This window comes from Bombus affinis, chromosome 4, assembly GCF_024516045.1.
Source record: "Bombus affinis isolate iyBomAffi1 chromosome 4, iyBomAffi1.2, whole genome shotgun sequence".
In the NCBI taxonomy this organism is placed as follows: Eukaryota; Metazoa; Arthropoda; class Insecta; order Hymenoptera; family Apidae; genus Bombus; species Bombus affinis.
The window spans coordinates 1,761,434-1,785,761 of record NC_066347.1 but is presented as its reverse complement, the minus strand read 5'-3'; the positions used below and the strand labels follow the sequence as shown (position 1 = coordinate 1,785,761).

The 24,328-nt window shown below is 32.1% G+C and overlaps 1 protein-coding gene across 1 annotated transcript in view; it reads left to right on the top strand.

Annotated features, from left to right (window-relative positions):
* The first annotated feature begins 595 nt into the window (after nucleotides 1-595).
* Nucleotides 596-24,328, top strand: part of LOC126915292 (5-hydroxytryptamine receptor 1-like) — a 210,057-nt gene continuing 186,324 nt past the window's right edge. The window contains exon 1 of the mRNA XM_050719852.1: nucleotides 596-957. The gene's annotated coding sequence lies outside the window, so the exon portion shown is untranslated. The remainder of the gene's footprint in view (nucleotides 958-24,328) is intronic.

Genomic DNA, 24,328 nt, shown 5'->3' with positions numbered 1-24,328 from the left:
CCTCCACCTCCACCTGCACCTCCACCTCCACCCACGTCTCCACCTACACCCACATCTCCACCTACACCCCCACCCACCCCTACCGGAGAAATGGGGATGGCATCCATGTTGAACGTTTGCGTGCCCCATGAATTTACGGAACGGAACCGTCTTGAAAAAACGACAGCGTGTATGTCATTATTTGCACGTAATAAACATGAGCCATTTGTTAAAGGCCTGGTAACTGGTAATGAAAAGTGGATTTTTTACGAAACCCTGGACGGAAACCTAGCTGGTCCCAGGGAAATCAGCCACCTCTACCTCTACCCCTACCTCTACCTCTAGCTCTGGCCACCCCTACCAGGAAAATGGGACGAGGTTGTTCCAAGAGAGGGGGATTATGTTTTTTCATAAAATTGCAAGATATGTAAATTATTTTATCATATAAAGTCTCAAATATATATATAAAAAATGGCACGAATTTATCTGATACAAATTTTAATTAAAAATCTTAATACAAATTAAGTATTTTCTGGATTTTGCGACTTTTATTCCCCTTCCAAGCGATCGAAGGATGGAATATTCCAGAAGTTTTGTTAGATTCGTGGCGTATGGGTAGCGAGCAAACTGCGTTCGTCCAACGGATGCACGCGGATGGGAAAATAGCGGCGTAGGGCGTTACGATACGTTGCGTCATACCCCGGATGGTTTTCCGGATAGGGCAGTAATTTGGCGGCGCGGCGCAAGCGCCGCAAGCGCCGCAAGGCAGGTCCTGGCGAACTGCAAGAACTCGGAGTAGTCGTAAGACGAACGTCAAACTGACCAGTTGGTGACGCTCTGCAAGCTCTGAAGTACCTCCGCTATCCCTCTAGCTTCCAGAGATAGCTTGGGAAGTCGAAGCAACAGGACGAAGTCCAAACAGTCAGTCTGTACAGACATACAACGCAAACTTCTTTGCTTCAGCAGACTATCAGCAAGGTTTGTTTTTTTTATTAATATACTTTATTCTTATTCTTATTGTTATGTGTATTTATGTATTTTATATATTTTATATATGCATCCTATTGTTGTAACAAAGAAAGAAAACGGTGACTGATTTATTAATACGATCTGTATTCTCGATTTCAATAATTGCTATTGATGACTATCGATTTTAACATCACAGAGGTGATGGTACAACTAAATGATTATTTGGTGTATCGGAGAATGAATTATTAAATAGTTCGGTATTGGAACGATGTAACAGAGACAAGAAAGTTCATTTTTTCTAGATTATTATTTCTATGTTTGTTCGGAGTATCGGAGAATATTACTAAAATTATTATAATTCGATATTGGAACAGTTTAACAGAGAATATTAATTATATAATATTCTTACTTACAAGAAATATTTATATATGTCAGTTGAGAAGAGAAAAACAAACGTAAAAAATTTCGACATTGATAATTCACGAAGAAAGGCTGGACTAGAAAAAGTCTTTCTTTCTACGTGTCTCTATCTAAATGTCGTCGGAGAAGCCGGCGGAATGAAAGACGCGCGAAATGAATTCGAGTTCTCATTCTCTTTCTCTTTCTTAACTTTTCTCTACTGTAAACGTGTGTAACGAAGTAAGAGTAATAGGACGAGCGTGAGAAAGATAAAGATTGACGCACCTGTTTTGCTTTCGATCTCAAGTTCGACGGCAGTAGTCTTCCGAGCAGTTAGACGCACTGTCGTTGAAACGGTAATTACATTGAAGTGGTGCGAATGTAGTTTTGGTGATACTCGACGAAATTTCGAGAGAATGTAAAGAAAGAAGAAAGATGTAAGAAATCGAGATGTAAAGAAATTCTCTGAAAACTGACATTCTTGTACCAGTTGCGCTCCGATACACAAATTTTATCTGAATTTTATATTCTTAATCTTATATTCTTTTATATTTTTTACATACATCGGGGTCACCGTTTAGTCTTTAACCCTTTCATAGGCACTGGAAATCACTGTTTAACGAAAATATATTCTTATTTCTAAAGTTTGCTATCATGTATATATAGATTTTTTATTCTTTCTAGTTCTATATGTTAATCTAGAAAAATAGTTCCAATATAGAGGGTAAGGAACACAATCTGTTCTTATTTTAGAGAATAATAGCAAAAAAATTAATCAACTCTGTTAAAATAAATATATGGTCTATTTAATATACATCTATAATGGAGTTTGTTCCTTTTTAACCAAAATATAAGTTGTGCCTTTGGAAGGGTTAAGAAAGGATGCAAAAATTATTTTATTAATATATTGATATAATATTTATATAATATTTTATATTAATATGATATTTATATTGAAATTTATCCTCTTTGCAAAAATGTAAGTTATGCCCTCGAAAGACTCAAAGACAGATTTAAAATGGGCATAAAATTTTGTTAAGTACAAAGGTAAAAAGTAAATTGATAAATCGAACTCTCGTAGTAAGTTCGATGAATGCATATGACATGAAACTGAAAATCTGTTACAGTTGTTGTACAGAAGGAAAACTTTTTAAATGACTTTTTTGTGGCGATACATTATGTAATGTGTCACCTATGTATATGTGTCAAACCAACAAAATTGATTATATTTCTATGATAATCTTTCATTTATTTTATTAATATATTGATGTGATATTTATATAATATTTTGTATTAATATAATATTTATATAATATTTTATATTAATATAATATTTATATTATATTGAAATATTATTATATAATTATTATATAATTATATGTTATATTGAAATTTATCCCCTTTGCCAAAAATGTAAGTTATGCCCTCGAAAGACTTAAAGACAGATGTAAAATGGGCATAAAATTTTGTTAACTACAAAGGTAAGAAGTAAATTAATATATCGAACTCTCGTAGTAAGTTCGATGAAAGCATATGACATGAAACTGAAAATTTGTTACAGTTGTTGTACAGAAGGAAAACTTCTTAAATGACATTTTTGTGGCGATACATTATGTAATGTGTCACCTATGTATATGTGTCAAACCAACAAAATTGATTATATTTCTATGATAATCTTTCATTTATTTTATTAATATATTGATGTGATATTTATATAATATTTTGTGTTAATATAATATTTATATAATATTTTATGTTAATATAATATTTATATTATATTGAAATATTATTATATAATTATTATATAATTATATGTTATATTGAAATTTATCCCCTTTGCCAAAAATGTAAGTTATGCCCTCGAAAGACTTAAAGACAGATGTAAAATGGGCATAAAATTTTGTTAATTACAAAGGTAAGAAGTAAATTGATATATCGAACTCTCGTAGTAAGTTCGATGAAAGCATATGACATGAAACTGAAAATCTGTTACAGTTGTTGTACAGAAGGAAAACTTCTTAAATGACATTTTTGTGGCGATACATTATGTAATGTGTCACCTATGTATATGTGTCAAACCAACAAAATTGATTATATTTCTATGATAATCTTTCATTTATTTTATTAATATATTGATGTGATATTTATATAATATTTTGTGTTAATATAATATTTATATAATATTTTATGTTAATATAATATTTATATTATATTGAAATATTATTATATAATTATTATATAATTATATGTTATATTGAAATTTATCCCCTTTGCCAAAAATGTAAGTTATGCCCTCGAAAGACTTAAAGACAGATGTAAAATGGGCATAAAATTTTGTTAACTACAAAGGTAAGAAGTAAATTAATATATCGAACTCTCGTAGTAAGTTCGATGAAAGCATATGACATGAAACTGGAAATCTGTTACAATTGTTGTACAGAAGGAAAACTTCTTAAATGACATTTTTGTGGAGATACATTATGTAATGTGTCACCTATGTATATGTGTCAAACCAACAAAATTGATTATATTTCTATGATAATCTTTCATTTATTTTATTAATATATTGATGTGATATTTATATAATATTTTGTGTTAATATAATATTTATATAATATTTTATGTTAATATAATATTTATATTATATTGAAATATTATTATATAATTATTATATAATTATATGTTATATTGAAATTTATCCCCTTTGCCAAAAATGTAAGTTATGCCCTCGAAAGACTTAAAAACAGATGTAAAATGGGCATAAAATTTTGTTAATTACAAAGGTAAGAAGTAAATTGATATATATCGAACTCTCGTAGTAAGTTCGATGAAAGCATATGACATGAAACTGAAAATCTGTTAGAGTTGTTGTACAGAAGGAAAACTTTTTAAATTACTTTTTTGTGTCGATACATTATGTATATGTGTCATCTATGTATATGTGTCAAACCAACAAAATTGATTATATTTCTATGATAATCTTTCAATTGACGCGAATATATGCTCGGGATGATTTCTAATGGCAACTTCGAAAGTGATAGGTGTCGAAGTCAATACCTCATTATAAGATGTGAAGTGCAGTGTATATACGTATATAACTAGAACGCATAAAGTTAAATGTCCTCTGTGAAATAGTTTGAATTTAGATGAGCGGTTTAATCAACCGAAAAACGTGAATAACGCAGCTTGAACCCTTTCTCTGTACACGAGAGCTTTAGAATAAATGGAAATATCATGGTAATGTTCCACTATCAATTATATCGCCAGTACAGCAAAACACACGCGACGGTTTCATGGCCTTTGAAAGCGGGCAATTCGTTAATTGTTCTTTATATTTTATACAGACGAACTTGATCTTTGAAGTTTTAACGATCTTTAATTCTCATAGTTAGTGTCGATGCTATCGATCAGACGAAAGTACTAAGTAAGAATGCTATTTTTGCTTATAGGAAAATATTTTTAGCATTTATTTCACGAGCAATTTTTAAAAAGTGAAATTAATTTTTATACAAAGTAATTATTTTGGGCCAAGGAAGCCTCGTATTTTAAATAAACAAAGAACAAAGGGCAAAACGTGATAAGTATATTGTTGCTCAATGTTTTATTGTAATATCTGTTTTCTATTGTAATATTGTAATATCGTAATGTTTTTTATTGAATTTAATTTTTTAAATATAAAATATGTAATTAAAAGTGGCAAAAATCCGATAGGTGCAAAAATTTATTTGAGAAAATTCTGTGAAAAGACGTGATTATTAAGACAAACAATATTTTAATATCATAGTGCGCGATATCTTTAAAGTTAAATAAAGAAACAATTTTTGTAACATGGGATTAATTGATAATGTAGGTTTAAAATCCCCGTATGAAAAATGAAAAATGTAATTTGTCTTCTTTCCCTACAATTTCCAACTCTTCAGATTTCTGAATATCTAATTAAGTAATGAAAATCACGAATCATAAGAAGTGTTTAAAAATATTATTAAGAATATTCTTTCAAATATTCCGTAAAATGATTTTGTCTTATCCATAACGTTAGATATCAGTGGCACATTATTTTCGAAGTTTGTAAGAATTTCCGTATCTGAATAATTCAATAACTACATCAAAAGAAAGCTAGTACGAAACAAACGGCTAAAAGGAAGAGATTTTTCCTGTGAGACGTGGATTAACGAGATTTTATGAGCAATGAGGGATTATCTGACTGAAAGAATGAAAGACATCGGATGAAATTAAAACGGCTGTTTCGTTTTTTGTTTGAAATTGTAGTTTTTTCCTGCCTAGAAACATTTTCTGTTCGGATTTTTGCTTATATTATACCGTCATGTAATCACACGATACAGAGAATTTTTCTGTACTAATTTCTCGTGAAGTCTTGTGTGATATTTTCTATTCATCGAAAATATTCAATGGTTCAACTTAGTTTTCTTTCTTTTTAGATGTAATTCGCAAAACGGTAATCGAATAAAGAATTCACGATTCGGTAAACGTTCTTTGGAAACTTTCTAAAATGGGGTAGGGTCCAAAGTTATCAGTGTACTGTGAATATTTATGAAAATTTGTATTTTTGTACATACAATCTGCAAAATGGAATTTAAATTTAGATAGAAAAATGTTTTATTTATTAAATATTGTGAGTGGTACTATGCTTTAAATGTTTTATATATGTCTGTATATTCATGTATATTCAAATTTCCTATGAATGCATAGAAATCCGTAGCAAAGTTATGAGAGAATATCATCATTTTTATCCCTCTGTTTCATAATATAGGAACAAGATCGTATATTCGATTTGTTAGAATTATGTTCGGGAATATGGAAGAACGTTCCGTGGTCTGTCGCCTATTTGGAGAAGAAATATTTAAGCGCAACTGTGTTTCGCTGGCTATTTCTCTCATCGGCGGCACGCTTTCCTCTTTAAATTTCACTTATCTCGGTTTGCAGGGATACCGAGTAAAAAATAACTTTTTTCTATTTGAATTCTCGTAATCTCGCGTTTTTACTTACCCGCTCGATGCTCCTCGCTGTTTCATTTGTTTGTCCGTTGCTGGTTTTTCTTATTTTTGCCATGGAATGCAATGGTTTCCAGAGTTGTGCGTTTGAAACGCAATGTTATATCGTTGAACGTGAATTTAATGCGCTTTAAGTATGAGGAGACAGTATTTCGTTATTTTTACGAAATAACTAGGAGAACAACGCAGATTCTCTGGTTAAAAGCGACGTTTGCGTGTCGGTTTGCGACACGACAGACTTAGTAGGGATTTTCGTCGAGAAAAAAATATATTTCATTTTAAAAGCGAAATGAATAACGATTTAAACGTTAAAATGTGTTTTTCAGCAGAACATATTTCCACTTACGTAAATACTTGCTTCGTTTATTTAAAGATCTGTTAAGGAGTGGTTAATCTTCAAAGATAAGGTGGTTAATTTCTTCAGGGCACAAACTTAATTTAAACTTAACTCAAACTTGAAACTTTGCATCTGTAAATGGTAGTGACGTTTGCTGTTGATTATTTATATTTCTCATGAATATGAAGTTAAAGAATTATGGAATAAATATAACTGAGTTATCAATTTTAGTAAAATTTATGTGCCAATTAATTATTATTAATTAGTTATTATACACAAGTAGAAAAAAATAACATTGGAAAATTACTTAACTTTAATTATTTGAAATGTTTCTATGTTTATTTTTTGTATATCCTCATCTTAACAACAATAAAAAATGATTTACAGGAAATTTACAGTTATTGCTGTAGATATGTTTGTAGGATTCAGTGATATGACTACATGTATTGCGTCATCCCATAAGTTCGTGCCGACTTTTGCGTAGACATTTCATGTGTCGATTTATACGGCGATAAAGGATCAATTCACTTGAAAAATGGGAAGAAGTTGTACAACGAGAGGGAAATTACATTTCTTCATGAAACTGAAAAGTATGTACAAACAATTTTAACATATATAACCGCTCGAAAAACGGAACGAACTTATGGGATGACCTAATATATCTTTGATTCAGGGGAATTGTGGTTAAATTAAGGAAACTAAAGTTGAACTTGCAGTAATACAATCTGTATGTTAAACGTTAAAATACATCTTAAAAAAGTTGCATGTAACGAACGGAAACGAATTCTAGAAATATGCGATATAAATTTTTTTATCTGCGAATTTCTAACTAAATTACATCTTGTTAAAAACAATCGAGTGCCTGGATATTTTTGACTATTTACTGGTGTATATTATAAAAATTACAAGTAATTATAATTGTAATCTATAATTTACAATTGCAATGTTTCCATTACTCAATTCACACATAACCACATTAAAGATTGCTGAACTTATACAGCAGTGGACAAAAGAAAATTTGAAATTCATACTTGTATATAATAACTATATTATATTAATAGTTTCGTTTGTAAATTTTCTTTTGCGCATCTTAAAGCACATTCATATTCACACAATAGCATTCTGTATACTTTTAACAGTTTAAAACATACTTCTTTTTTCGATTAGTAACGCATTACAGGCTTATACACATAAAATTACAAACATGTCACAGTATGATATTATAGCAGAGTTATAGTTAGATACATATGCGTGTCGCAAAATGTTGTCGCTGTAAATATCTATCGACAGCAGTACTCTATGCGTGTCGAATGTTTGCTTTCCCCATTAGTCACTAGCAAATGCACAACTGGTATTGTATCCACGTCCCTTTGCTTCAGCTGCACAGTCACAGGCAGCTATAGTCTTTTCATTTCTGCTCACATCCCGTTTCTCGTTTAATATCGAAATATCGTGTTCCACTTTTTTCTTCTAATCTCCAAACCGCTTTCCATTCGGTGTTACTGCAGTTGTACGTGCTCACGGTTCAAATCGATTCCGAAATTGTGAAACTTGCACCGATCGCGATGAAATCTCTCTCTCTCTCTCTTCATAGATTCCTTATTTTTCATCGGAACTATAATGCATTTCTAAACGAGTGTTCACTTTAACGTATCTACTTACCATGAACTTCCCTGAAACTGTTGCATGAGAATGAATTGTGGAAACGTGGAAGAACTTTATTTGTACTGTTCGAGAGTGGAGGTTGGCGTTTGCAGAATTTATGAAACAGTGAAATAATGTCGAATAAGAAGGGATGTATTAAAGGAGAATTGTCGTACTGTCTGATAGTAGATTATGTAATAAAATAGAAAGATAATATTTCGGCACTTTTTATTTGAAATTAAAATGACAAGTGAAACAGATAAATAATTTCTCCGCCAAAAATTGGAAATAAGTAATTTACTCATGTTTTTGATATATTATTTATTCTAAAAAGGAATACTAACATTTAGTACGATTTATTGCTATATGATGTTTGATATATGGGATATTTAATGATTTTGTTATACATAATAGCCATATGTAGCAATCTACGCATTATTAACTACTAGTCAATTCTTCTTTTACCATATCAAATCTTCTTTTACCATACGTACAGATCACACCTCAGTATGGTGAAGCTTAATCATTTAAATAGTATTTAAACAATCGTTCCCTATGGCTGGTTGAAATTTCAAAATAGAACATTTTTTATTTTAGAAATCTGTATTCGACGAATTCGTGTAATTTTTCTCTTATACGTTTATACTTTATATGCTTTATTATTTTTATAACGAATTACGAAATAAATATATGTACAAAGCTATGGATTTATCTCGACAGGAGAGACAACATTCAGAGACTTAATGCAACCGTAGCAAAGCGGATAAAACGTGGTAAAAAATCGATTTCGCTACAGATCAAAGGCATCTACATTATTTGGTCAGTCGTGTGGAAAATAGCTCGATCTGTAGTATTTGCATATCCTGTAAATAATTTTGTATGCTTAACGTTATTTCGAAATGTACGCAATTTTATATCGCGAAGATACCTAGCTTACGTAAATGTGTAAAATAGACGCTGTGGAAACAAAAGTCTGATTCAGAATCAACAACCCTTGTTATGTTGTTTTAGTTTTAGAATGATCGAACTATGAATCTACTATTATTTTATATTAATTCCTTTCTTATATCATACCTTTATCGACAATAATTTGGATTCTGGGGAAAGGTCAATTATATTAATTTAATGCCATTATTTTTTATCGTATTGTGATATTCTGTCGTTAAAAAATGTCATAAGATTAAGAAAAATATTAAAGAATTGTTCAGAAATATCTCTTGGTACCGTTGAAAATCTTTGAAGAGGAGATCGGAGCACAAAAATTCAAAGAATGTAATAGGAGTACTTGAGACAGCTATTACAATTTTGTCTTCTGAACACAATGGTATTTATGATCTCACTAAATTCATGTTAAAGAATGTGGAACTATAGAAAGAGGCAGGGTTCTTCTTTAATTAGAACTTTCTTTTACGCACTGCAGAATCACTAAAATTATTATCGCTTAAAAATTGTTCTTTTGTTATTAAGAAAGCTAAAGAGTTGTTCCCTTTTATCATTAAAATTTTTACTCGTCGTTAAAGAGTTCTAGAGCATTTCTTAAAAATGTTATCCTTGAAAGTTTCTTCGAGCATAGCAACGTCTATTATTATATGTTTCGAAACAATATACGACCACATATAAAATTAAGTAATAAGGTTTCTCTAATTCTTCCATATGTTTCCCCTATAAATTTCTCAACGCTTCTTTCGTTGCAAATTCTCTATTTAACATCTTCCTCTCTTTTCTAGTTGTATTTCTATTCTCTGCTTGCTAATAGCATTTCATTGGAAATTCCAGCGGTTTTCTTTTATTATTATGTCCTCCCAAGCAACACATATTTCGGGTTTTATCCTGCAATGATGGTGCTCGCTGTACATACGACATTATTTTTAGCGAGTTCAGCTGACAGAAAAATTTTCACCATTCTTTTTATCTGGTTTTCCATTAACACGATATATCCTTCTGCAGCCATGATGATTATAATTATAATTAGCTATATTTTATTCATACAGCGCTTCGCGCTTAAATAAACGTTTGAGTTGTTACATTAATCGTTGGTTGCGTATTTTCTCAACGTTATCAAGAAACAGTCCGGGAATCCTATCTGTGAATTTCTCCCTTTTTTCGCGCTTGGCATTATCGTTACGATACGCGAAACTACATTCTCAGCAGTATCGCAACGCAGCCTGTTCCATTTTTCCGATTGAGAAGAATTTCCGCTTTATATTTCACGTGCTAAGGCTTTCTCGATATCCTCTTTGCAAAGCCTACTTAAGGATATTTTCAACTTATTCTATCTGGTCTATGCATCCGATGTATCCAATGCTAACTCCACGATTTAATATCTATTTTCGTACAGAGCAGTAACGAAAGGTTGCTATACGAATCTTCATTTTACCTATTAGATGTCACAATAAGTATTTTACTTTGGATATTTTATATCTATATTTTTGCGTATGATATGTATTCTGAGTATCTATGCCTCATCAAATTTATATATTAATTTATTTATAAATATTGTCATAGCTACATAAAAATCCACTACTCTACTTGACTAATTCTTTGTATCGTATAGTACAAATAAAAGTAATTAAATAAAAATTAGTTTTGAAAAATAAGGAGAATATCAGAAGCAAATTACGTTTATGAAAAAATCGCTAAACATGTAGACACTAAGCATTAAGTTCTGCGACTCAATCTATCAAGGATAGTCTGGGTGAAGCTTTTCAGTCCTAGGATTATCTGGCTAGGATTCTACAGTCTAGAGATGGTTCTCGGTTTTAGAATGGTTCAGTCGAGGTTTCTCGATCCGAGGATGGTCTGAGTAGAGCTTTTAAGTTCTGAAAGCTCGCTCAGTTGAAGTTTTTATGCCAGAGAATGGCTTGATTAACACTTCTCAGTTTCTGGACGGTTCGGTTCGTATTTCTTCATAATATATGATCGAACAGTTTTTGTCTTTTGATCTGCAGATGGTTCTGTTACCTAATCTGTAATGTTCCCTATATTTCCATACTGGGATGTGATGGTCCTATAATTTATCGTATGTCTGATACAAGTGTTAGCATTTCAGAACTACAGACATCGAGGTCGAGTGTTTTTGGCATAGTCCAGAGTAGATTGTCGATGTTTGTGGTCATGAAATTTAATATCCTACAACCTTCCCCAACTTTAATGTATTATATGGATTTCGAGGTGCTATGGTTTTGGAATATGAGGTAGTTTGTACGGATCCATGGACATAACATTTGCAATCCTATGCCCTTTCCAGTGATTTTGAATAGGTTCTTCGATTCTGGGGTCAAAAGCAACAGTAGTGTGGACTATGGAGGAGCAATATGGTACAGTTATCATAGACTTTAAAGTTTTACGATTATGAAATGGCCTACAATGTATCTGTTGAGTCTTAGTTTGTCGATAGATCATCGACTCTAAACGAAAGTAACGTGATACTGTAATAACTTGAAATATTTTAATATAGCATATGTTAAATTTTATGCTTATATTATGAATATCATTTCTATCCAATACATATATATACCTCCAATTACAAGAACATATTAAAACACCTGCTGATCTTGCACGAAATTATTTAACGATTACGAATATGTATCTGTAATTTCATTTGCTTGTTAAATGAGAAATAAGCGATTCATATAAGTACTTTAACATTTAGAAATGTGCAAAAAACATCTATAATTGGAACAAAACTCACTTCTAATTTAACACCATGATTAGTTTCTAATGAAACTGTTCCATGTTCTGCTCCATGATTTTAAATATACGATTAGAATCAAGAAGGTTAAAGAAACAAAGTCGTTGGATCTATCTGCTTTAACTACGGATAGAGCTATAGAGGCAAATCAGGAACATGGGCGGCAACGTGAAGGGAATATGAATATAGAGACCAAACGTATCATTTCCGCGTTTTATTTATTTATTAATTGCCCTCCCTTGAACGATCATCGTCCATTTAAACCCGGAACCTTGGCCGGTGGTGCAGTTGTTGCACGAGTTGTCCGCTTTGTGTCGGGTCGAACCGCTAATAAATATGCAGAGGATATCCATTTTTTAATTAGAGCGTCCGCCGGACGATAGGTTTCATTAATTCTTTCAGAATCGATCACGGATACATCGTTCGTTATTCGTTGTTCATGTGACCACCGTTTGTTCTGCAATTATGCCTCTGGTTGGTTATTACTCGTTAATACTGTGCAAAGCTGAAGTGTTTGATCGCAAGCTATAAGAAGTCCGCTCCTTGAATAATTGAGAAACGTTGACTTTAGATGATTCGTTAAATGTGCGATGGAAGCCGTTCTTGCGTTCTTACAATGAGATTGAATGTGAATCCTGTAAATTCGACCAATCGCGGGAAGACACAATCGCGAGGAAATACGTCAACGGGAGTCATAAATTCTCGTTACGATTATAATAATCAACGCCGCGAGTGATCAACAGTGTTATAACTTATATATTTTCCAACAACTTCATATAATTACACACACTAGTAAAGTCGCTGAATATGAGGATTATATTGATTGAGGCTAATATTGCCCTTGTGTTGTAACAATTGATCAGATCCGACTTTGATTAAATCGAATCAATAGATTCACTCGAATTCGACTTCGACTGCTTGACTTAGGCTGTATGACTTGACTGAATGACTTAAGCTGACTGAACTGACTGAACTGAACTGACTGGACTCCTTTGCGTAACTGCCCTTTGAGGATGCGAATCAGTAGAATTGACCCTCTTGGTGGCTTAGAAGCAGTAGTAGCAGTAATAGCAATAGGAGCAATAGGAGCCGTAAGAGCCGTAGGAACTGCAGGCACTGTGAGAGCTATTGAAATTTTTCAGAGAAATCTGTTCTTTATATTCATTGATAAATCAATTTACTTATTCGTATCCATAACAATGAATGAATATCAAAGAATCTGATAATAACTTTTTATATAAATAGCTAATGTCAGAAAGTACTATATACTACTATTATTTACTACTATAGTACTACTATTAGTACTATATACTACTAATATTATTTTCATTAAGAACAATCTATTCTTAATTAATTATTAATCTAATTAAGAATCTAATTAACAATTTGTTCTTTATATTCATTGATGAATCAATTTACTTATTCGTATCCATAAAAATGAATGAATATTAAAGAATCTGATAATAACTTTTTATATAAATAGCTAATGTCAGAAAGTATTATATACTACTATTATTTACTACTATAGTACTACTATTAGTACTATATACTACTAATATTATTTTTATTAAGAACAATCTATTCTTAATTAATTATTAATCTAATTAAAAATCTAATTAACAATTTGTTCTTTATATTCATTGATGAATCAATTTACTTATTCGTATCCATAAAAATGAATGAATATTAAAGAATCTGATAATAACTTTTTATATAAATAGCTAATGTCAGAAAGTATTATATACTACTATTATTTATTATATACTACTATTATTTACTACTATAGTATTACTATTAGTACTATATACTACTAATATTATTTTTATTAAGAACAATCTATTCTTAATTAATTATTAATCTAATTAAAAATCTAATTAACAATTTGTTCTTTATATTCATTGATGAATCAATTTACTTATTCGTATCCATAAAAATGAATGAATATTAAAGAATCTGATAATAACTTTTTATATAAATAGCTAATGTCAGAAAGTATTATATACTACTATTATTTACTACTATAGTACTACTATTAGTACTATATACTACTAATATTATTTTTATTAAGAATAATCTGTTCTTAATTAATTATTAATCTAATTAAGAATCTAATTAAGAATCTGTTCTTTATATTTATTGATGAATCAATTTATTCGTATCCATAAAAATGAATGAATATTAAAGAATCTGATAATAACTTTTTATATAAATAGCTAGTGTCAGAAAGTACTATATACTACTATTATTTACTACTATAGTACTACTATTAGTACTATATACTACTAATATTATTTTTATTAAGAATATTATCTTTATCAAGAATATTGGATTCGTTTTAAATTTAAAATGGAAGTAACTAAAATGATAGTCTTTAATTATAACAGTTTCTTTTTGTATCCTTTTTATACGAAAGTAATTATTTAAATCATTATCAAAATTAATAAATCATTGTAAAATGCACATGAAAAAAGTTTTTTAGTGGAACGAGCAATAACTTACTTTCGATAAGGATGCTATTACGCAGCTGGGAAATCGACCAGAACCGCTTTGCTGCGGGATTGAGCGAATAATTTCATTACACAGACGGAACGTTCCCTGTAGAAACTGTTTTAATCCATAATTGTTGACTGTCTTCTGTATATGATTATCTATTTTAATTAGATTGTGATTTATTTTCGGTAAATCATAAGTGAACTGTAATTCCTTCTATATCAAGATGCAAAAATTATGTATTTTTTTCCCATATTTAACCGTAACCTTTACAAGAGGTTTTGTGCACTAAAAGTAATTAAGTACACGTTTATTAGTTTCTGTAGTTATCAGCTAAAAATTAATGAGCGGAGTAACGAACATTGAAAGAGTATATTTTAACATGAAGGACGCTATAATAAATAAGAGAAATCAATGTGTAAAAACGAGAACGTGTTAGTACGTGATAAATATAAGAAGAGAAGTCAACATTATCGCGATGCGAACGCGTCAAAGGAGTAGAAAGTAGGAGGGAATGTTACCCTGTTAGGTGGAAACGCATTTCCGCTGTTAACGACTTTCTTTTAGAACCTTTCAGTCTGGCAAATCAATTTCCTGTACCATGCGAACTTGTTTCTGGATTTTTTTCACCATTTCCACTAATTGTACGACTGTATCAGTAAAATTCGAGCATCGTGATTTGAAAAAGGGTATTCCTTTCGTTGAAGGCAAAATATAATTTTTTATTAGAAAATTTTTTCCTTTCCCATCTCGTACAATTGTTAATTCCTGAGATTACCTTTTCCTTCTATTTCATTTCCTATGTGAAAATTATAATTTGTTCTGTGAATTATTAAATTGCAGTCACCGTTAATTTCTCGCTAGAGTTACTCATTTAATTTTTGGAATTTTAATTAGAGTATATTTTCTTCTGGCCTTGCAGTCATTAAGGATTTGCCATGTGTTCGTAATAATTTACTTCATTTTCTCGGGCTTCTAATGAAATTCAGAAGCAACTGGCATTTCACTACGGCTTAGAAGGGAAATAGTGACGTTAATCTGGCTATTCAGCCACGCGTCGACTTTGTTTTAGGAAAGCGTGGACATGGAAGCTCAAATCTGACTTTGAATTGATTTCGAATATATTTCTATGCTCAGTTTTATTTCAATTTCATCAATTCTTTATTTCAGTTCTTATTTTTTGACATTTTAACTTTCTTTAACGCCAGTTGTCCCTTATTTGGATTTAGATTAATTAAATGTACCATTACTGTTAGTTTAATTTCTAAAAAATGATCATGCTTCCAACAGGATGTTGTTCAATAGTGAGAAATTTGAAAATAAAATTAGATGGCCCTTGCAATTATCCTCTAAAAAATATAGAGATGAGATAATCTAGACGTATCCGAGATAATATTTTTAACAAAAACTCGAAAATCCTTAATCCTCTTGAATCCTAGTTCATTGATCTTTATCTTTACTTATCTTCACTTTTATAATTCTAGTTCATTAAACACAAAGAAAGTTTTGTTTCGTCTTCTCGAACATATGAAGCTTTTCTTTCAAATGTGAAGTAAAATTAAACGATATAAATAAAAGTCCCTAGAATTACAAATCTAATATTGGATGAATATATGTAGCATTCATGTTTTGGTATGCCTTGAGAAGTGGGAAAAAAAGAACATTTCTTATAGTAACGGTGCTTTAATCAAGACCACTTGAAGGATTCTCAACGTAGAAAACTGGAGCCAGCTCTTCTGTGCTGATCTTTCTCTCTTTGCATTTCAAGTTGAGGCTCATCCTTAGCTATGCAATTAATTATATCACAGACGGTTGAACTTTCCAACGTTCATCCTCCACTTGGAAAAATTAATTAATGTTGAAGTGATAAAATATTAGATTAAAGGTGATTATTATATTCATCAAGTTTATATTGTCGAATATATGATGTTGCGTTGACGTGCTACGATTTGAAAGGAAAGCGTACTTTTTTCAAGAGAAACATCCTCCTTTTATTGATATAATAAAGGTTAATTTTTAGGCAAAATTGAATTTTAATAGAATCAATATACTTTCACACACTATAGTACTACACATCATCGTAAAAGCTTGGAAATTCAAAATAAAATCTCCTACAAGGTATTCTATTCAGGAAAAATTAATTTCGTGGAATGAAAAGTCATTTGCACGTGTCTGAATTTTAATACACCAAAGTCACGTCGCATGATTATTGTAAAACGGATACACGTTTCATCGCATTCTATCGGCTCCTAACGTGATCAGTGAATTTAGACGAATGGCATGTTGCTACGCTCTCTGTACCTTAGAGTCGAGACATTAATTACTGTCGCCATCGTAACCTTAATCCTGGATCAGGTAATCCATGGATTATACGATACACTCCTATCTCGGCTGTCCAAGCTACTGCGCATTCTCTTCGTTCTTTGTTGTTCGAATTTCAAATGGAGGTACTTGTTTAATGCCTATGATCGCCCGACTATAGAAACTTGTGTGCTATTAGCGTTTATTTCGAAATTTTTGAGGTTTCCCCTTTAGAAATTCCACGAATTTCTTACTTTTGCATTTAATTAAATTTCGTAAAGAATGGCTAAGGAAGAAAGCTTCTCCAGAAATTTGAGGGAAAATGTAAATTCTAGATAATTCTAGATAATTAACGTAGAAGATTAATCGAATCAATCTTGAATATAATAGAAAATTTTGGAGACGATTTAAAAATTGTTGCGGAAATGAACAAATTTTGGAAACTTAATTGCCAATGTTCGAGCAAAAGGAAGGAGATTGTTTACTTCAATATTTACACATAATACCTATTCATCCAAATTTACCAAATATAAGATGTTTTTGTTCAGTTCCTCAAATCACGGAACCTGAGCGACTTCTAAAATCGTGCCAAGTTTCTCAAGAGGAAAATTGAAAACTGGCCAAATTCTACGCCCATTTACTCTGACAGTTTATCATTTCCTTTTAAACTGATCCATCACGTCATACAAATATCGATGATATTTGTAATCTCTGTAGGATTTCCTCAGTTACTTCTGTTATAATTATAACATTGAAGAATTTTCAGAAATAATCTTCGAACCGAAGAATAACTTTCTCATATTTTCCATAATAGAATTGACAAAAGTTACGAGAAACATTGGATTCGTTCCAAGGGAAATTTTTACAAGATAAGCTCGACCATTCAGTGGAATACCTCAAGGAGTATCCGTAAAAACCAAGCGAACTTCGTTCCAAGTTCACCGCGTTTTGTTCAAACTAGCCAGATCATGCGCCAGAATTTGCCTTGATCTTATAAGAAGGAAAGCAATTTGGTCAAAGTTAGTCGCACGTTTGGAGCTGGCCATATCTTCCGTAAGTGGTTCAAACTTGGTTGAAGTCGTTTGAGGTTCTACGTGCATATTCAAAGCATAGAACGAAGCCTAGTAAATCTAAACGACAGAGCTACTGTGACTGGAATGGATCACAAAAGACATGAAATGAGGCCGCTGGACTCGATCGAACTTAACTTCCGTTCATTTGCCCGAAGAAACGCTAGCACGTATACCTTGTCTTCGACGAGTCGATTCAAACAGCCGCTGTTTAGACTGCCGTAATCAACTATCCTAGATTCGACGAAATCTAACCGGCTTCACGCTAATCTGTTTAAATCACGCCGCGTCCTTTGAAGTTCGCGGGGCTCTTGTAATTTCTGGCTGGGTCAAACCGAATTATTCCGTGTCTCAGAGGGTTTTTGGGCGGACTCCATTTGAGCCTGTTTGAGTTTCCGTTCGTTTGGCGCCGCTGGATCTACTTCTACTCATTAAAATCCGGTTAGAGTCACTCGTTCATGTACGTAACACAGAATGCTTTATTATAGAGTTCTTAAAGGATTATTAGATTTAACGCGGCTTTAGCATATACATCTGTTCATCCTGAAGTGGTTGCACCAATGTATAAAATGTTTTGTTGTAAGCGGTGATGTGGTAAAATCTTGACTAGTAGAAAATCACAAAACACGATATTTTCATAATGGAATAATTGTTTTCGTACGACAGATATACGTCTTGAATTACCTCGTGAATATTAATATTAGATGGGGACAGAAATTTTCGAATAAAAATGTTATAATTTCTTCCAGTTTTTGTTACAAAGGATAATCTTGAATTTTATATTAATTGATGTCCTGGTGATTTATATTTCCACTAATCTTTCTAAATCGAACGACAGAGGAATTAGAAAGGGTGACAATTTAAGGTGAAGCCAAGCGATTAATTAGATCTAGTGTTATCTTTTAATTTCAATAGCGGCGTTCTTCGGAAGAATTAAAATTTAATCGCAAGAAAATTTCTTAATTACTGCGATGTTATTGTTATTATTGCATTAATACAACATCCACCTATCTTAAAAAGATACAAGTTTCTTCTTTCATTGAAAATTTTCCTGTTTCCAATTTTTTTTACAACACGCGACAAATATTATGACAGAAATCTTAAATGTTATATCTGACAATACTTTTTTTCTGACAATACTTTCGCGAGATGGAAGGAGTTACTTATATAATTTATTTGAAATTTCGTGACTTTTGTTAATTTATATCTATCATATACATTACTGGTTTAAATCATTCCTTTCAATTAATATTTTCCACAAATTGAAGATGGAAAAGAATAGTATGTATGGTGAACCAATAACTTTGGAAATAGAATTTAATTATATTATGAACTTTGCTGGACGTTCTATTAACTCTCCATTAACCGATGACACCGCTATTCGAAATCCAGTATATTCTGTCTCGAGATCACATCATACTATGTAACAAAGTTTCATTCTTCGTCATATCATACATTGCTTAAATTGTTGTCAACTTGAACAATATCGACTTTTATTCATGGTATTTCGCGATAGATATTTCTATATTTTCCAGAATTCAAGCGAGCCTCTCACTAGCTAAACCGCATTTGCTAATTTCTTAATTTAATTTCCTAATTAATTCTCAAGAAATAAATTATTTGCATCCTTAAGTTCGTTTATTGCAAGAAGATTACATAAATAACAGTAAATTTTAAGATAAAACAGTGTCACGATAAGTGACAAATAATAAAACACTAACAAAAAGACAGTGTTTGTAATATAATCGCTTTTCTGTATTTTTCAATATATACAGTCGATTAATCTGGCTTCAGAGCGGCTCATATACATATACTAACTGGTCAAAGTATTTGTACACTCACCGTAGAAGTCTTTTCGAAGGAAACAACATTTTGAAATTTCATTAGAGTTTTAATGAGATACGACTGTTCTGAGTATATTGGTATTTGAAACCAATCAGAAAATGTATGTAGATACGGCAAGATATTTGTTGCAAACATATATTTAGTAAAAGATTAATGTACAGCATGAATATTCGTCTGAAACATGTAATAGAAATCTGTGAATATGATGGATAATCGGTTGTTTAAATATTTTCAATGCCTGCGAAATACATATAGATATTTGTACTAAATATCTTGTAATTTCTGTATATATTTTACCGATATTTTTTACCGATATAATCACAACAGTCGAGTATTATTCTAGCGCTAATGGAATTTCAAAATGGTCCGTAAAGTACATGTAATATGAATTGATATTAAAAAATATCTACAAGTAGGTACGTATTGAAATACCTTCGCGAGCTTATGGATGTCATTAAAGAGGAAAAACATACACTTCGCGATTTGTTACATAAGATTTTCTCACCCATTTAAAGAGCAAAACCGTTCTATCGTTAAGTGCATCGCGCTGAAATCGATTTTCCTAGAGTTTCGCCGCAAGGAATGCAGAGGATTTTGATCGGTGTTGGCGGCGTGCACATACAGGAGGGACGCGATTTCACGTTAGATATTTCCACGGTCGATTGCTTGCGATCACGTGACCTAGATCTATCGACGGCAGATATCACGTTTTGGTATCCGATTTGACGAAAAGGAAATACTCGAAATATCCGTGGATGGTGCACGAACCGCCACGCTACGCTGTGTAGAATTGGTTCACGCAGGGAGGGCTCACTCTTCGAGCCTATGGGGGCTGGCAAACCCACGTTCCCGCAGCCAGGGGGACCGTCGGGTCAAGCGTCCTGTTTTCGGTCCCTATGTACACCGCAGGGAAGGTCGCCGGAGGAGTGAGGCAGCCACACTCTTTCCATGGCGCCTTGGGTAGTAGCGCACCCACGATCCTGACGCCAAGGGTGGGACCGTCGGGGACAGTCAGGGTTTGGCGGCGCCCTGTTCCCCGCTTACGTGAGTCCCATCTGGGACTACCGAGTTCGGTCAGCAGAACGCCGAGCCGGTAGTGACGTGGCCGTACATCCACACGATAGGCAGCTATAGATCAGAGGGAGTAGCGACCCCTCTGCATATTTAACGGGGAAAATGTCACAAATCAAAAACGGTTCTAGAAGGTGTTCTGGTTTCTTTCTTATAGACAGCAATAAATCATATCAAAAATATTTTGTAACATAACATAAAATATGCATAAAAAACATAAATGAAGTAGAATAAGGAAATTTTTCACTTTTTAGTTATTTTATTCATAACTTTATGTATTGTGATGCAAAATGATCGCCACTTATGGTTGTATTCCATAAACATTAACCCGAATGAAGTCCCAATTGTTATTAATTATTGCAACGCAATACACGACCGGGGAGAAATTATTACAGTGAAATAACAATTAACGTTTGAAATATAAAATACGCTGGATGGTTATATTAAAATTTACTGATCAAAGTAATTGTTAATTAAAAAATTTTCGATAGAATTAAATCAGACTACAAAGCACGTACAATATTTATTATATATTAAAGCGCACAAAATAAAATTGTTGTTTATTACACGTATATGGCCTGATTACGCTTGAAATCACAAATATATAAATAGTAAGGAGTTGCTTTAAAGATATTTACGAAAATACTAAAGAAATAATATTTCTAAATATTTGAATATTACATCAAAGCAAATAAATTCTACACATTTGAGTAAATATAATAATATTATTTATTTATATATACAAATAATTAATTAGAGTAAACTATTCTAAAACAAATTATATTATGATTACTGATACATTATATTAATTGATAGCCATATACTATATATATAATATACAGATATTTGACAGACTGGACATGTAACATCATGTTGTTTATCAATTATATGAATTCCTGGATATTGAGAATTACAGAGTGTATCTGATAACACACAGCAATCCTCGATTGCAATTCGGACTTCAATTTCGGAAACACTGAAACGAAGTTATCAAGAATTCTACTCTCGTTTTCTGATACACGGGAATAGGAGAGAAACTGGCTAAACTACACGTGATTTCGCGTAGCAAGATTAGCAACTTTCAAAGAGACGAAATTAAACAGGAAGTAGACAAGATGGCCTTTCTAGTTTCATCCATTCTCGTGAAGCAATCGATATTAACCGACCTTGAAAGTGTATCGGATGAGCTTAACACTTTTTCGATATTTTCTTTTACAGTAGCAGTGTAATATTACAAAATATTCTCGATTCTTCGATTAATCAATAATATCTATCCCAAAAGTATGGCGAAAAGTTTAAAATTGAATAATCGTTTAAAGTTTGAAATTTGATACGTGTCGAACGTTCCATATATCTGTAAAAAAACTTTTCAAGGTCCAATATTCGACAATTTCGTTGTGAAATTTCAGAGGAATTTAAGGATGATATATTTTCATAGAATTAGCATTTTATTAAATAATTCATGTGTCACTTCATCCGGTGGCTCGTCGTGATATACCGAATAAGTTTTACGAGCTCTTTTCCGAAAAAAATTTTCGTCTTCACCGGCAACGAGTTCCTTCAAACAGTATCTATACAGACTTCTAAAGCACATACTCAATTTCTCTAAGATTAAGAGAGATTGTGTTCGAAATCAGTATTTCCTTTGTTGGCAAAGATTCCTAATAGTTAATTCCTTTTCAATTTCCGTAAATGTGCATAGCAGAACTTACAATTGTAGCAATCTGGAGGCTCGAAGAAAAATAGTATTATTTAATAGTATTATTATTTAATATTATTATTAACTAATTGAAACTTCTGTTCTGGGCTATTTCTTTATGAAGCTTTCGAAACCTTATTCGATTAAATAGAGAAAAGAAAATTTTAAACGTAGCTAATATTAAGATGAAACAATTCAATTGAATTTAATGTTGCAAAACTCGAACTGGCATTTCCAACACAATTTACTCAATTCACCATTGTATCACATGGATCTTCTTCCTGGAAAACTCCTCAATTATGAAATTCAATTTGAAACGATAATAACAAAATGACAGGATTTTAATAATCTTCTTCTTACGTGAAAAGTCACTTTGCCGTAAAGTTAGCTACAAGTTTGCTAAATGTTTTCGAAGTTTTCGCAATTCAGTGAACCTTTCAGGATTTCCATCAGCTCGGGACGCTTTGCGCGTCCGAATTGCCGAAGAATTTAAAGAGGGGAAGACAGATCTCTACGGAACTCGTGCTCGCTTTGCATCGAATCGAAAGCTCTTTTCACTGAGTCATCCTGGCATTGCATTGTTTCGTTGTCTTTTATTCCCCCGATATTTTTGCCGCGCGGAATTCATTCTGTCCCATCGGTGACCTTGATACAGTGGTATCGATCTTTTTGGAGAAGTTGTGATAAAACCGAGGAATCCGCTGGCTGATATCTAGTGTTTAATGCGAGCAGAAAATATCTATTAGTTACTTGTTAGTTGTGTGATGCCATGATTCTCAATGGCAGATTAGTTAAGAGCTAAAAGGAAATTAACGAGAGAATGTTGATCAAGTTCTTCTTTGTCCATATTTCGTTTGTAGAATATGGAGTCTGTTTGCTTTACCGAATCAGTTATCAAGTGTCTAACACGTCGATTAGCAAGCGCACATATCAATGACATCGAATTTCAATCAAGCCCTACAATCTGTAAAGCTGCCTGTTTCACGCCCTGTATTTCAGGTTTTCGCTATTTCTCACGTCACGTCACGTCGAGCCGCCTCACCGTACCCATTCTAATTAACGAGCAATCCAGTAACACGGTAATTACGCCGTGGTAATATTAACGATTTGCCTATTACTTCCGCTCACATCGATTTTCGTCATTCGCTATATCTCGTCGAGACTAACGGCCATGAGGAATGAAGGAATTGCAGCATAAAATGGAAGGAAGGAATGTAAAGAAAAGAAACAAAGAAAAATACACGGAAGATTGAACATCCTTATAGTTTCTAGAGATAAACAAGTATGAATAGATTGGAATGGGATGAAATGAGGAGAAGAATAAGGATAGATGAGATAACAGGGGAACACGTGTGAGAACAAACGAAATAAATCGAAGCAGAAAAGAATAAAGTGGATCAGAATGCTGAAAAAGACAGCAGAGGAAAATGGAGAAGAACTGAAGATAATGATAAAATAGAGTGAAAGTAGGGGATAGTAGGATATAAAGACAGAATTTATGTAATAGAATAAAGTGCAATAAAATATGGAAAAGAAAAACAGAGATAATAGAAACAGTGTACAAACGAAATATTAGGTTTGTCCACGTAAAGTATCGTTTGTTAATATATTTGATATAGTAACACTTGAAAAATACGTTAAAACGTATTTTTATAAATAATTTTTATAAACTACCAAAATATGTAGAATTACGTAGAAATTGTTTGAATCAAATATGACATATGGTATTTTAAAGAATTCACAGACACGTGTTCCAAATTTTATCTAGAGAACGAGATTTCATACAGACCAATCTCTGATAACAATGTTTTGTTCTGTTGA